The sequence below is a fragment of the Parus major genome, chromosome 8, assembly GCF_001522545.3.
Source record: "Parus major isolate Abel chromosome 8, Parus_major1.1, whole genome shotgun sequence".
Lineage (NCBI taxonomy): Eukaryota > Metazoa > Chordata > Aves > Passeriformes > Paridae > Parus > Parus major.
Window position 1 is genome coordinate 5,084,463 of NC_031777.1, and position 16,084 is coordinate 5,100,546.

At 42.2% G+C, this 16,084-nt stretch overlaps 1 long non-coding RNA gene across 1 annotated transcript; it reads left to right on the plus strand.

Annotated features, from left to right (window-relative positions):
• Positions 1–290: 290 nt before the first annotated feature.
• On the plus strand, positions 291–13,495 carry LOC107207862. Its single transcript, XR_001522981.1, has 3 exons — positions 291–438; positions 10,546–10,677; positions 12,077–13,495. It is a non-coding gene; the product is annotated as an uncharacterized LOC107207862 (long non-coding RNA).
• The last annotated feature ends 2,589 nt before the right edge of the window (positions 13,496–16,084 follow it).

Sequence of the window (16,084 nt, forward strand, 5' to 3'; positions counted from 1 at the left end):
CCTTAAACATCATCCAGCTCCACCCTGCTGCCATAGACAGGGATGCCACCCACTAGATCAGGCACCAAGTCCCATCCAATGTTCAGGAGGAAATGGGACCTCCAGATAAAGCCCCTTAAATGATTCTGGTTCTCCATTGTTCCAGAAAGTTCAGCTGAGTTTTGAAAACCAAATAGTTGGGAGGTTTGTTTGGTTTGGTTTTAGTTTTTTTTGTTTGTCTTGTTTTTGTTGTTGTTTTATTTGTTTATTTGTTTTATATTTTATACCTTTTTTTTTTTTTTTGTCAGGTTAATGATTAAAAAAAATTAATGTCTCCAAAACTTGAAAATTTTTGGAAGACAGTATGTAACACTATCAAAGAAAACCAAGCAGAGCTACTGGAATCAGCAAGCAAGCTTGAGAAGAGAGGAGTTATTTGCCCCCAAAACTCCATCAAAGGTGGGCTGCAATTCAGTTTTTTTCCTTGATTGTGTTCTGTGGTGCATGAGAGGCTTTTTTGTAGGTCATTCACAAATTTTGTCCATTAAATTCCTGCTACTTTCATCTTTCCTACTCTCCTACTAGGGATCCATTCAGTACCTGAAGGACCTGAAAGAAAGATTAAGAGACACTATTGACAAAGATGTAAATGTCACTCCAGGAGTGACAGGACAAGGGAGAATGTCTTCCCACTGCCAGAGGGCAGGGTTGGATGGGATATTGGGAAGGAGTTGTTCCCTGTGAGGGTGGGGAGGCCCCTCCAGTGAAGCTGTGTCTGCCTCTGGATCCCTGGCAGTGTCCAAGGCGAGGTTGGATGGGGCTTGGAAAATGCTGGGCTAGTGGAAGGTCCATGGCAGGGGGTGACTCTGTATGGGCTTTAAAGTCCTTCCATCCCAAACCATTCCATGGTTCTGTGACTCCATCATCATAACAATTCCAGTTACAGCCTCCTGATTTCTTTGGCCTCTTTCTCGCTTTCCTCACTCACTGCTCACTGCTGGAACATCCCACTTGATTTCCAAATATAAAGGAAAGTGGACTTAGGAAAGAAGTATTTTCAGCCACCTCTGTTTCTATCTGTTTCTCCATTCCATTAGTGGCCTTGTATTTTCCTCAGGAGTTTTGATGTGGGTAAAATATCCTAGAAAGTAACCCAGCCCCTTGTCGCCTCAGCCCTGTGGTTGCTTGTGAGTTAAATCTCCACTGCTGCAGATGGCACCGTTTCCATGAATGAGTCTCTGTGTGTGCCTGGATGCTTTTCATTCGAAATATTATCTCATGCTCCATTGGCTCTGTGTTTGCATGTGCTGAGGCCCCATTTGGTCCTGACTGTTCAGCTTTGTGGGAACTCCTGCAGGGAAAAATTGGTCATGAACCATTTTTCTGCATCTGGTGCCTATAAATCTACCCTTGAGCCAGGAGAAAAATTGTTTAACTCAGGGAGCTCTCCTGATAAGCTCCAAGGAGAGTCTTCTGCTTCATTATAAACACTTTCGTCCTTAAAAGAATCACTTACTTCTGTGCCTGCTAAGGTCTGGGAGAATCATACCCAGACTCCAGTTGTTTGGGAACCAGGATGCACCACAGTGCTACTGTGTTGATTGTCATTTTTCTCAAAGTACTTCTTTTACATAAGTTCATTTCATATACCAGATACTGTAAATGAAATACCTGAAGTCCTACTCCTGAGAATCTGTTATCTGGGAGAAGGGATAATCATAGAATCACAGAATGGGTTGTATTGGAGTGACATTAAGCCCATCCAGTCCCATTCCCTATCAGGGGCAAGGACACCTTCTACTATCCCAGCTTTCTCCAAGCCCTGTCCAACCTGGCCCTGGACACTTCCAGGGATGTGGCAGACACAGCTTCTCTGTGTTCCTGATATTCCATTTTTAGTTCTTTATTGGTTTTCCTTTTCCTTTTTCATAATCTTGGATGGAGATACAAATAAGAAAATAAGGCAAAAAGGATGTTCACAGTGTGTCTTATTGCATCTGTTGTCACTAGGACACACTTAGGTCATGTCATCAGCTGTGACAGAAGTGGTGAGCAGACCACATTTTGAGCATGGTCCAGTTTTGGGCTTCATTCCTTCCTCACCTGAATAGAATCCTTGGAACCTAATTCAACTTGCACTTGAAAAATCCCAGTGGATTCAAGGATTTTAATCAAACCCAAGGGACATTTGAAACATTTTAACTGCAGTTTTCTTTCTGAATTATACTGTGAAAATGAGATCCACCCAGGTTTTGTTTTGCCCTCCTCAGCTGTGTGCCCTGCTCTGCCTGTTCCATGGTTCAGGGCTGGCTACTTTTCTCTCTTTAGCAGAGCATGGGGCCATGCAAACAGCAGCAGCCATCCCTCATGCTGTCAGGCCTTTCACCCCCAGTCAGCCTTGATATAATTTATATTTTGTTTGGTGAATGAAAGTCTTTTTCATCTCTCTTATTCCAAATAGGGTTCTGTGTTTGTCTGGAATGAAGAGTATAAAATCCCTTTGTTTATGTTTTTAGGACAATGTACCCAAAATACCTGTCCAAACCTGGGTGTTGTTTTCAACCCAGGGATAAAAGTCTGGTTTCCAAATATTCTATGGAGCACAGGAACAGGGCAAGGAGGGATGGGGGGAACCCCAAAGCCCAGTCTCTGCCCTGGCTGTACTAGGAGACCATCCTGGTGGCACTTCCTGACATGAGTCACTTCTCCCCAGGTGACCTCGTATCTCTGCCCAGGGAAAGAGAATTTGGGAATTGTATAAGATTTATGGGATGTTTAGGAAAAGGCTAGGAGCTTGCTGTATTTTTGTAAGGCACAGAAGATATTTCTAAAATATTCTTGTCTTATTTTTACATGGAAGTGTGGTGAAGTGGGAAGAAAGGGAGAGAAAAAAAGAGGTTTGTTTGCTTTTGAAAAGCTGAGGGTTCCTCAGATAATGAGCACTTCCAGTCTATTTGCATCTGTGTAGGCAGCCCTGCCAAGTCTCCACAGTCTGCTGCTAGAACCAGGATTATATTTCTCAGCCTGGCAAACTCTAAATCTAAGAGACACCACCCAGCACAAGGAGCCAGAGAGAGGCAAACAGGATACAGTAAATCCACCAAGCTGGAAAGAATGGGAAAGGGGGGAGTGGATTTGCATGTTGTGAACACAGGGTGCCATTCCCTGCCCTGTGCTTTGTGGTTCAGGGATTGCCCTGCAAATATTTCACAGCCATAAAAGGGAGAACACAGCAGTGCCAAGGGGATGGAGATAAATCTGTATCAGAAATCAGGGAGTGCTGAGAGATGGAGCTGAGATATACCAGAGCATGGAGATATATAATAAAAACCTGACAGAAAGTCTGCTCTGGATATGTACACTGGTGTTAGAACAGCTGACAATGTGAAAACCATTTATTGTTGATAATAGCATGGGGAAATGCAGCTTTTGTCCATGCCAAATTGCTCCTTTTACACATCAAAACAACCCCTGTCAGCCAGTTCAAGACATTGTTGTTTAAAAAATGCCACTTGGAGACATTGTACACACAAACAGACACCAATCTGGGCATGGGATTGCCCTGCTGATGGAACAGAATTTAAAGGAGGGATAGCCAGCATCAGTGTCGTAAAATGATGGCAGCAGCTTTTGGATGGTGGGGCTCATAAAACTTACATTTGGTGTGCATTCTGCCAGCTGTTTGACAGTGTACTGATTCAGGACTGAAATTTTTCAGGCAATGGAAGGGTCAGGACACGATACTAAAAACAGTTGTTTGTCCCATCTGGATCTTATCACTTCCATTCCCTGCCTATATAATCTTTTCTTGATGAATATATTTTACAAATGCACTCCTCAAACTGCTGTTTGAAAAATCAGATCTTTTGATGCTTTCTGACCTGTGTGACAGCCTCCCCTTTCCATAGAGAGTGTAGGAGCAGGGCAGGGATGGGACAGCCACAGCTTCTCTGGACACCCTGTGCCAAGGCCTCCCCACCCTCACAGGGAAGGATTTCATCCCAGTATCCCATCTAAACCCTCTCCTTGTGTTTGATGGCATTAATAAAAGCAGCAGAACTGTGACTTGGATAAAGCACACCGGAGCTGTTCACCCTGTGGAACCCCCTCACGGCAATGTGTGAGAACAACTTGACTCTTTATTACCTTTGCTCTTCTGAGGTACCAACTCCCCTCTGCTGGCAGGGCCTGCAGCAGCTGATGGTCTGTTAGGGGAGTTGATTATGAGTTTGCACTGCTTTTTTTGAGAAACCACATTTACATATTTGTTTTTATTTGCTCACTTAGACCCCACTGTTTATCTGCATACCTAAAACAAACATAAAAGGCAACCTTGCAGCTGATTTTCCTCTGTGTCAGGTCCCACACATCCACAAAGTTTAGTGTTGCAGAGAGAAATGACAGAGCATTTCGTGTGGTTGTCTCACTGGGGACAGGTTGGGAGGCTCAGAGATAAGAACAGCAGCTTCCAGCTATCAAGTGAGCTCGGGCTATGATGCAAATAATTGTTACTGCTATTATCTTTGAAGGCAGGTGTTTAGTGTCCCTGTGAGGAAAAAATAGGATATCTCTAATACTTCTAAAAAACCTTGTTTTCCCACATTGTAATAACTCAGCAGACAATGATATGACTGAGTTGAAATATGAAGGGGGAATAAAACATTTCTATAAATGACAGAAAGGATTAATATAATTCATCTCCTATTTATTAGTGGTCGTCTGTTGTCAGGAAGTGCTAAAATGTACACATCAATGGAAACAAATTGCAAATTATCTCAGCAATGTTCTGTCAGGTGAACCTGATAGGGAAACTCTGAAATAAATCACCTGGCATGTTTATAAAACAAGCAAACAACCAAGCAAATCTCAGTGGAGGCAGCTTGTAGGTGTTTTATTGCACTGATAAATGTGGGACAGGGCTGAGGAGCAGCACTGAGGCAGGTCAGGGGCTGAGTTTTCCCTGGACTTGACACCAGAGCTGAGGAAAGAGGGCAGCACATCCATCACAGCCAGGAGGATGGAACTGGATATGTTCAGCTGCAGGTGGAGAAAATAGAACGTAAAAAACCCCCCAACAAACAACAAAGATAGACCCCAAACTCACATCCACAATGCCCACAAACTTGGAAACATTAATGATGAGCTTTGGGAATGTTATCCTCACTGGCTATTCCAAGCAAGACCCTTTCTTGAGGATCTTGGGTGCTTTCTCCAAACTTTCTGATTCTATGGGATAGTTGTCTGCCTCTGGTGGATTATCAGCCACTACCTGTCTAGAGGGGACACCAGGACATGGCTGGAGCCTGGACATGTCTGTTCCCATCACGCTCTTCACCCCAACATTGTCTGGTTCTGAGGATCCCTGGCCAGTGCCTGGGACAGGAGCAGAACCTTTGGATACCTCTTGGTCACAGACACCAATTTACCAGCAGGGCTATGCAAGGGACAGCCTTGGGAGCTGCTATCCCAGGAAACCTCATTAGGAATCCTAAGGCTCTGCTTGGGAAAGTTCTCGTTTTACAGCTCTGTCATTAAGGGCAAAGCTTGACTTTTCCCATACTTATCTCAGGGCTGTTGTGTCATTTCCCACCATCTTCATCCTAACCAATAATTTGGGAATGTGACATTATGTCCAATACTTCATTGAAGTCAAGGTAATTTACTTAATTTCCTAAAGCTGAGGTGACATAAGTCAGAGAGGTGTAATATCCAATAGTTTATCATAAGTATTTTACTTGACCAACACAAGGAATTGTTTTAGCAATGCTTGAATAGGGAGAGGTTTAACACACATGTCCCTCTTTTAGTCTAATAATTTTCTTTCTTGTCCATTACTCTGAATAGTTTTCTTTTGGAGTTATCCATTTTGTTTATCTCTCATCTTGATTCACAGCTTTGACCATATTTTGTATGTTTTGACCAAGATGTGCAGTTCCAGCTGGAGTGAAAAAAGTAACCAAGGCATTTTAGGTCAGGATTGGAGTGTTTTAAAGCTGTTTGCAGACATTGCCACGATACCTACTCATATGGGCCAGGACTGAGCATGAAAGTTAGACTTCCAGCTCTCCTTCCCAAACTGAAATCATCATTGCTTCAACATCTTGGGGCTGTGTAGTCTAAATTAATCAAATCCCAGACTGAAAATTTTAGAAATCAGATAGTGAAAGAAAAAGAAAACCCCAAAAGTTTTCAAAGTTTGTGCCACTGTACAGAAGTGCCAGGGTTTTTTTGTTTTTTCAGAATGGCTCTAATTTTGTCAAAACTCATTTTTTTTCCTTGGTTGCCTGGTTTCAATTTAATGATTTGTGATGAGTTTCAACAATAAAAAAATAAGTGACAGGGTTTTGCTGCAACTCCCACACATTAAATTATTTGTAAGACAATCCAGTGGCTGCCCCCAAGAAAATTTAAAAAATCACAAAGCAGTCATTATTTTAATAGATTATTTAGGGAGTTACACAGTCAGAAATCATGTGTGACATGCAGGGAGGAATTATTCCAAGTCCTCTGAGATTTATTCCATTGCTGAGGACTCTGGAGCTGCAAATCCCCAAAGTATTTCCAAAATAAAGTGCAGATTTAACTGCCCTTTGCAATTGTTGGTGCTCTTATTTGCTTTAAATCTCAGGCAAGGACTAGTGATTGAAAAGTGTATCCTCAAATTGCAGCTAGAACCTGAAGAGATCCTTAGAAAACCCTTTAGAGAAAAAATCAACTCATAAAGTTTTCTCCCTGGTTTTAATTCACCAATTTTGACACCATTAGAGTGTCATTATGTTCTTACTGTAACTAAGGCAGGAACCAATTTAGTTTTCCTTCATTTTCAGGCTATGTCTAAACAATTCCCAGTCCAGAAAGGGAATTACCGAGAAGGGAAATTCAGGTGCTTTTTTGATTTTTGACAGCATCCTGTGCTCTGCTTCTCATATAATCAAAGATGGGAGCCTATGAAGGCAAGAAATTTCTTTAAATGTCACATGTGATTGACAAAGCCAGACCTCCAGCTGGCTGTAGCTCAGTGTCAACCCCATGCACAGGCTGAGGTCCTGGATGTCAATCCTCCTGAGGAGAGGCTGTGTCAGGATCGTGACATTCCTTTATCATACAGGTAGATTTTAGCTTTAAACATGAAGACTTACAAAGTATAAATACATTTTTATTTAATATCTGCATTAATGACACAGACGATGGAGGGCACCCTCAGGTTTGAAGGTGACACCAAGCTAAGAGTGCAGTGAAAATCCTGAAGGATGGGATGACATCCAGGGGAACCTTAGACAAGTTCCAGAAGTGGCCCATGGGAATCTCAAGAGGTTTAACAAGGGCTGTGCCTGGGTAAGGACAATCCCTGTGATCAGTCCAGGTAGGGGCTGAGCAGATGGAGCAGCCCTGGGAGAAGGATTTGGGGGTGCTGTGGATGAGAGCTGGACCTGCCCCATCCCAGAGCCCCTCATGCCTGGCTGACAACTGGGACATTTTAATTGTTGTTTTAAAATTGTTTTTTCACTGTTCCCTTGCAGGGTGTCCAGATGATACCCTAAAGTTTGCTTTTACAGGGCCTTCCATCAATCATACAGCATCAGTCAAATGATACTTATGGAAAGTGTAGCCACATGGAATGAAAAATAGCCCCACAATTTGCCAGTGGTATGTTGCACAGGCACTCTCAATAGGGAGAGAACAATTTCCAGAGGCATATATGGATGACATCTTAAGAGCAACAGCAACCAAAGAAGGCCTTTTACAAATTCAGCCAGAACTGATGTGAGCGCTGCAAGAATTTGCCTTACAAATTGCACCAGAAAAGCTACAACAACAACCACCATGGAAATGCCTGGGAGTTAAAATATTAGATCAGACCATACAACCACAAACAATTAAATTCTCAATCAAAATTCAGACTTTAAATGATGCACAACAGCTTTTGGGTATCATTAATTCCGTAAGACCTTATTTAGGGTTAACCACTCTACAATTGGCACCTTTATTTAACATCCTTAAAGGTGACCCTGAGTTAACCTCCTCAAGAGGATTAACACCAGAGGCAAAAAACACACTTGAATTAGTAGAGCAGGCCATAACAAACAGACAAGAGTATCCAATGTGTCCGAAGGTTTGTGTTACAGTATTTGTTGTTGTTATTGACCTACATTCCACGGGTATCATTGGTCAAAGGGATACTCAGTGGTCCGACTCACTACAGATTCTGGAATGGGTTTTTTTACCTCACCAACCTAAAAAGACAGCAGCTTCCATATTTGAATTGATTGTACAGTAATTATCAAATATCGCCAAAGATGCTTACAGTTAAATGCCAGAGGTCCTGCAGAAATCATTGTACCTGTTCTACAGGAATATTTTGAATGGTGATTTGCAAGTAGAACAGCACTACAAAGTGTTTTACCAGATTATATAGGACAGATCACCTACCACCTACGTAGTCATAAACTGCTGCAATTAATTAACCACTGCATTGTTGCTGAGACCACTGAGCCATTGCACACCCCTGAAAGGTCTCACTGCCTTTACTGATGGGTCAGGGAAACCAGGTGAAGCCATTGTGACATGGAAGGATGACAATGCGTGGCAAACACTCAAAGGTCACAATAATGAATCATCTCAATTACTGGAGTTGCATGCTGTAACCATGGCTTTCCAATGATTTCCTCACACTCCCTTAAATATTGTGACTGATTCTGCCTATGTTGCAGATATTACACAGAGATTGGACCAAACATTACTGAAAGAAATTGCCAATGTTGCACTATTTGAACTGTTAAAAGGCTCGTGGCATACACTCAAAGCCAGAACATGGCCTTATTATATTCTACATATTTAGAGTCATACCAGTTTGCCAGGTTTTACAGCAGAGGGTAATGCTCAGGCTGATTGATTAGCTAGCCCTGCCTGGACAGCACCACAGCCAGACATGCTGATACAGGCAAGAGCATCCCACACCTTTTTTCATCAAGGTGTTAGAGCATTACAAAGGCAATTCTTACTGACAAACACAGAGACACGTAACATTGTTAACTCTTGTGCTGACTGTCAAGGCCACACAACACCACTGCAGATGGGGATTAACTCCTGTGGTCTGCCAGCCTTGCAAGTCTGGCAGACATGTGTCACACATGTCTTGGAATTTGGACACTTAAAGTGTATGCATGTTTCAGTGGACACCTTTTCATCGGCCATGTGGGCCTCAGGCATGGCATATGACATATGGCATATGCTGCTCTAGGCACTCCCCATACAATAAAAACCAATAATGGTCCAGCATGCATTTCACAGAGTACTTGGCATTTTTTACAACTCTGGGGTGTGTTTCACTACACAGGTGTTCCTCATTCTGAGCATGCCCATGGCACTTTAAAGCACATGCTTGAAAAACAAAAGGAGGGAATGTGTGGTGATACCCTGCAAAGTAGGGTGACCAAAGCACTATACACTTTACACCGTCTGACAGTACTCACAAATTCTCAGAATCCTGTTACTTTAAATTATTTCCTTCTGTTGCAATCTTCTAGTGACATTCAGTCACCCAAGCCTAAGGTATTGGTAAAGGACTTCCTTACAAAGAAACAGGAAGGTCCCTGGGACCTCGTTATTTTGGGGGTGTGGGTATGCCTGCATTTCCACAGATGTAGGCAAACAATGGGTGCCTGCTTGGTGTGTGCTTCCTGCTCTATGCTCTGCCCAGAATCACATCCAACCTCCCTGACAGCCCTGGCAGACATTGTGGAGCAGTAATCAGAACAGCACTTTGCACCACTGTATGCAGATATGGGACCTGTGGAATGGCAGTCTACCTCCACCTGTAACTTCACTTAGTCTCAAGAGACAGACACTTTGGGGAAAGGACTAAGCACATGGATGTGTACTTTTTAGTGGAAGCAAAAGAGCAATCTGTTGCCCATGATAGTTTAGCAGTTTGCAAATAAATTAGATTTTTGTAATGAAGTTAAATGCAATTTTCAATGCAATTTCCTTGGCATACCACCTGTAAAGCTGTGCTTGATGGCTTCCAGACATGCTTAAAAAAAACCAAAAATTTCTTTTGATGGTATGTAGAGTAGACAATGAGTGGTGAGGCTTAATTTGTCTTGTGAATTAAGTAAAGAGCCTCATTCCACCTTTTTATTTGTGTTACTATGATTGTTCCACACGTTGTGCTGTGTTTTTCATCCTGTCCATCCTGGATGATCACTGGGGACACGGGCAGCTATTGGCCACTTAGCCAGGTGGCAACTAATTCAGCCAGCCAGGACTAACTGCAAGGACTTTCAAAACTACATGAGAACAGCACTCAATAAAACCTGGCTATTGCTGAATGAACACCAAGTATTGTGTTGCCTCCGTCTCTGCTGTGGCAAGTATCCACAATATGAGGTACCTAACCGAAGGAGTTTAAAGCTGCTGTAGAAACAAAGTAGATGCTATAAGAGGAAATAGAGAAGCAATTTGCCCTGAGTCAAAATGAGAGTCCCTGGAAGAGGTGGAATTCCTTTCTAGAGATGTTGATTTATGCAGCTATAGGGTTTCTCAATTTTCCTATCTCTTTTGCAGTTCCCATTGGGCACCTTGCATTAAAAGAAAATACAGAGATTCAGAATCCCAGGATTATTAGGTTTGGAAAAACGTCCAGGATCATGAAGTCCAAGCTCTGCCTGATGCCAACCTTTTCACCAGCCCAGACCAGTGAGTGCCACATCCAGGCCTTCCTTGGACGCCTCCAGGGTGGGGATTCTAAGCCTCCCTGGGCATGCCCTTTCAATGCCTGACCACCCTTTTCAGGAAGAAATTCCTCCTGATGTCCAACCTGAGCCTCCCCTGACACAACTTGAGGCCATTCTCTCTCATCCTATTCCTTGTTCTCTGGGACCAGAGCCTGACCTGCCCATGTCCACACTCCTGTCTGGTTCTATATCTGGAAATTCAGGAGGTGGAATAGTGTACTAGTGAAGCCCATCTATTTCTAAACATCTCTGACAGCTGAGAAAGTGCCTGATGACAATTACATTCCATTCTCCTCTGAAAGCAGAAATCTGCTGCTCACAGACTCCTCACTGCTCATCCTCATGCCATTAGCAAGATGTGTTTTCCTGCTTGCTGGATTTTCCCACAGACAGCTCCCAACTCCACCAACTGGGCTGCAGTTAAATTATATCAAATAGCTTCCAGTTCCTTCCCTTCCAACCAAGTGCCTTTTTCTCTGCATCCCAGTTTAACAGGAAAATTGGAAAATATTTTAAGCAAGTGTTGTTAATAGAGCCCCATTTGGCACTTACATCCTATATTAACATATCAAACACAGTTTAACATTCAAAATCTCTCCTGTCTGGCAGCCAGGAAATTATGCCATAATGTTAATGTACATGGCCTTATTAAATTTTGCCTCTATAGTAGGGAGTCTGTTATAAGGCAAAGGGAAGAACAATATATCACAGATATTGCAACACACACCAGCACTGCAAAGATAAAATTTCAAATATGTACTTATGCAGCTGCTATCTGAGTATCTTTATTTTGGATATCTTTATTAAATAACTTCATTTTTCGTGAAGATAAACCGAGAACTCAATAAGCCACTATAGACCGATAGTGTAGGCACCTGGGGAAAGGGGATGGCAGGGGAAAAATAATAAGGGATGAATGCTATAGGCACATAAAACAGTGTAAAACCACATGAAATTGGGGCAGTCCTGCCTCCCTTCTCCCTGCACCATCTCCTCCCACTGCTGTCCCACACTTTGGTCAGTGGGGCAGATCAGTTCACTGACCTTATTGGAATTTAACTCTGGAGGGAAAAATGCTTTTTGCTAACTTATGAAACTATCTCTGCATGGTTATCTTAACAATCCCAAGGAAATAAGTGACAGAGACAAGGGAGTGGTGTGTGGTGGGGAAGAGACAAATCCTACAGCAGAAACTGGTTATGAATAAAACTCACAGTAAGGAAATGCAGTCAGTTGTAGAAAAATCCTCAACCAAACCAGTTAAAGTTTGAAATTCAAGTTTTGTCAATTTAAGTAATTTAAAACAAATGCCTGCATTTCCTAGAATTAATGCTTCAATTTTATTTTTAATTTCCAAGCAGATTACTTATTGATTGATGTTGAATTGAGACTGTCCTTAGAAACTGAACTCAGAGAAGCTTCACTACATCCCTACTCCTGCAGTTCTCAGAGCCCCTGATGAGATGCAAACATTGGGAATTAGCATCCCAGCTGCCTGTGCTTTCTGCAGAATAATATTTCTCTGGAATCACAAAATCTGGGAGCTGTGAAATCATATTGCTCCTTCTGCTGGCAGTGCTGCCAGGAAGCTGCATGGTTTGGGAGTGGAATTCACCAGGAATTCACTGCAAGGAACTTACACATAATTCTCTATATGAAAACACCAATTCCCTAAGACTTCCACAGCAATCTGAGCAAGAAGAGCCCAGCCATTCTGGAAGAAAGAGAGAAAAACAAATGGTTGGGACATCTGAACAAAAGTGAGTAGTCTGTAACCAGCTTTCACAACTGAAGATCAATTTTCATACTCTTAGGAAATGGGAAAATGGGACCTGGAGTATTCTGTACCTGGGAAGAACTGCACACACATTCCTGGGTCTTGCCAGCCTCCCACATCCACCTTGCCTGGCTGCTCACAGCTTACCTCCGAAACACACTGATTTTGGCATGATTTACAAAAAGCCTGGATAAACAAAACCTTGCTGATGAATCTTCTACTCCTGGACTTCTTGCGTTGTTCCCAGGACCCACAAAAGTCAACAGAATTAAAGCTTCCCCCTGAAGTCACTGGAGCTTTAGATCTTTCTGCTGTGGCTAATTAATCTTGTTCATTAGTTACTCCCTAGCTCCCCTTCCCTTTTCCTCATCACTTCGTGCTGGTGCAAATTATTCTTGTCTTTTAAACATTAATTGTTGCTGTGCAGGCCTTTTCTGGAATGCATTAAATTAAATCCCCCCAGATATCCACCTTCCTTCTTTTGCCAGTGCCTCGGAGGCTGGGGAGCTGGGATGTGGCAGGTGCAATACAGGCCAATTAAAAAGCAAATTTGTGCTAACTGATGGGTAATCTGCACTGGGAACCACAAGTGACATTAGGGGATGCCTGGGGAAAATTTTCATTAAGCAAATTCCTCCACTGCTGGCACAGCTCTGACACCTCCACATGTTGTGGCTGTTGCAAGGTGAGTTTCCAACACTTTCACCCTTGGAATTTTTTCCTGCTCTCACTGAATCTTGTACAAACCACTGACCAAAGAATGACAAAGGTGAAGTGAGTTAAACCAGCCATTAATCTGCTTTTTATTTACTGAATTTTTGTAGCTATAAGAAGTTAAAAAAAATAAAAAGCCAAAAACCCCAAACCAAAGCCACAACAACCAAAAAAAAACCTCACACAAAAAACCCCAACAGCAAGCCCACAACTCTTTTAAATTTCTACTTATTTAATAATGTTGTTTTAAGCATTTTGTACATTGTTTAAATATATGTGTATAGATTTACATATGAGAATAAAATTCATATTCACTAAATGGCAAAACAAGTGTGGCACCAGCTGAGCTTGTGACCTGCTCAGTTGCACAGCTGAATCCATGGTCTGGAACCTTAATATATTCAAAATTTACCATATATTTTATTGGTGTAGATGATATATCACGTATAATGTATGGTATATAATGCACAAAGGTTCTATATTAATATAGAGCAGAAAATAAATAGTGCAAGCACCTCTTTTCTCTCTCTACAATCCAACATCGGGAACATTATCCCAGATTTGCACCACACAAAAGTAGAATGAAATGGAATTGTGTGATCCAAAATCCTTACTGAGTGGCAATTTCCACTTACCACTTGCAAATATTGATCCAAGATTAAATTACTTTTCCCCTTTCATTGTGTGGAGATCTTCAGAAGATGTTTGATCTGTTTTGTTACTTTGAGAGAGCATAAAACCATAAAATCTTGAAATGAAGATTTCGGAAGCTCAGTCTGTTTGAATGTGGTCCAGTCAACTGAGCAGTGCTCAGAGGAAATGTCCTGTACCATGCCCTGGATGGTGTTCCTGGAGATATTCTGTTTCTTGTAAGGGAGAAATGCTGTGGCCCAAGGCTCCCTGTGCTTTGCAAGCAAAAGGATGAGGATTAAATGTGTTTATGCCTGTTCAGGTATTTGTAATCCCTCAGTAGGCAGAATGAATCCTTCCTTGTGCTTCTTTTGCAGGTGTGTCACAATCCTTCTGGAACACATCTCTCAGCAATTCCAGCATTCCTTGGCTCTGTGTAGGGACAATCCTGGAGAGCCAAAATCACTGGGGAGAGCCTGGCATTGGAGGTTTTGTAGGAACTGTACAGAAGGCTACCAAAAAGCCAAGAAAAGCCAAACTCTTCCTGTGGGGATCAGAGGGATTTCCCAAATTCTTGCTGATGTGATCTTCTGCCAGGACTGACATTGCCAAAGGCTAAGTTCCCAACACAGCTCATTTCCTCCCTCTTGGCTGTGCTGCAGCCAGCAGACTTTGGTGCCAAGGAAATCTCCTTCCTGGATAGCTGCTGCCAAATCCCAAGGGTCACTCAGGTTACCAGTGCCCTGGTCAGGGCTGGGGATTGTCAGTGAGGCAAACCCAGCCCTTGTTCTCTGGAGTCCCATCCCAGTCACACTTCCCTCCAATCTGAGCAGAGCTTTTAGTCCATCCTGCATCCATACCTGGACCATCAATCCCTTACTCAGCTGCCAGCTCTCTCCTGGTGGAGGCCTGTTAGAATGAAGCTCAGCTCTAATGAAATAACAACCTCTAGAACAGAGGCTGTCCCCACAAAAACAAAACAAAACAAAACCCAAAAAACAATGCCAAAACAAACAATCAAATAGAATAATGGAATCCTGGAATGGTTTGGGATGGAAAGGAACCTTAAAGTTCATCCCATTCCACCCCCTGCCATGGGCAAGGACAGCTTTCACTAGGCCAGTTTAGTCCAGTCTGATCTGGAACAGTTTTAGGAGCAGCCACAGCTTCTCTAGGCAGCCTGTGTGAAGGTCTGACCACCCTCACAGCAAAAATATATGTAAAATATCTGTAAAATATTAGGCATTAACACATTTCTAAATTACTCTGTATTTTTCTATGTGGATATAATTAATGAGTGCTTATTTTCTGAATATTGCTGATCATTTAGCAAACTGAGGGGCTCAGTTTATAAAAACTAAATACAATTTCCCAAATGCTCAGGTAAAGGGCTCTAGAGGTGTCTAGCTCACGTAGGAAAGCATTCAGTGTAAGTTCATGTGGTTGTGACACTAATATATAGCATTACATCTATATGCAGGGCTGGATTTTATGCTGGATTTAAGGGGTTATGCTAAAAAGCCCAAATCTAAGCCAAAGATTGGTGCTGCTTGTTTTGACACACTGTGCCAACATTAGAAGCAGCCTGTGTTTGTTTTACAGATGTATTTTCCATAATCACCCACACCAGAGACAGGGAATGAAAAGCCACAGAAGTGTTGTTCTTATATTTATTTTACTGATCCACCCAATTTTAGTGGTATCTTTTATTGAAGAGAGACTTTGAAACAAAACAGCATCTCAACTGCTAAATCAGCTTCAATCCAAATATCTAAATTCTAATTTTAAGCTAAACCTGAAAAACCCAACAAAACTGCTGCAGTTTTTAAGCAAAACCAATGTATTGAGTGCCAGGATCTGATCTCTTTGTGCGTAAATTATCATACTCCATCATTTTCCTCTTATTACTTGCTTCCTGAGGCTGGGGGCAGCTCAGTATTTCTTCCCTATTGGAGCTGGAAGGCAGGAGGAAATAAATAACATCTTTTACAATCCCACGCTGTCGATACAGATGTCAGATTAATAGCTCTGGAGAATGATGAGCTCTGATACAATCGAGGGGGAAAAATTGTGTCTGCAGGAAAAATAATAGGAACAAAGTGCATTATCTGCCTTTTTCAGTATTTCTCAACTCCTTGCCTCATTGGCTGGAGAGAGATGGACCTGGGAACAGGATTGCAGGGGAGCCATCATTTGCATAACTTGACATAAACTTTGACAATGTTTAGCACTTATTTTCTATTTTCTG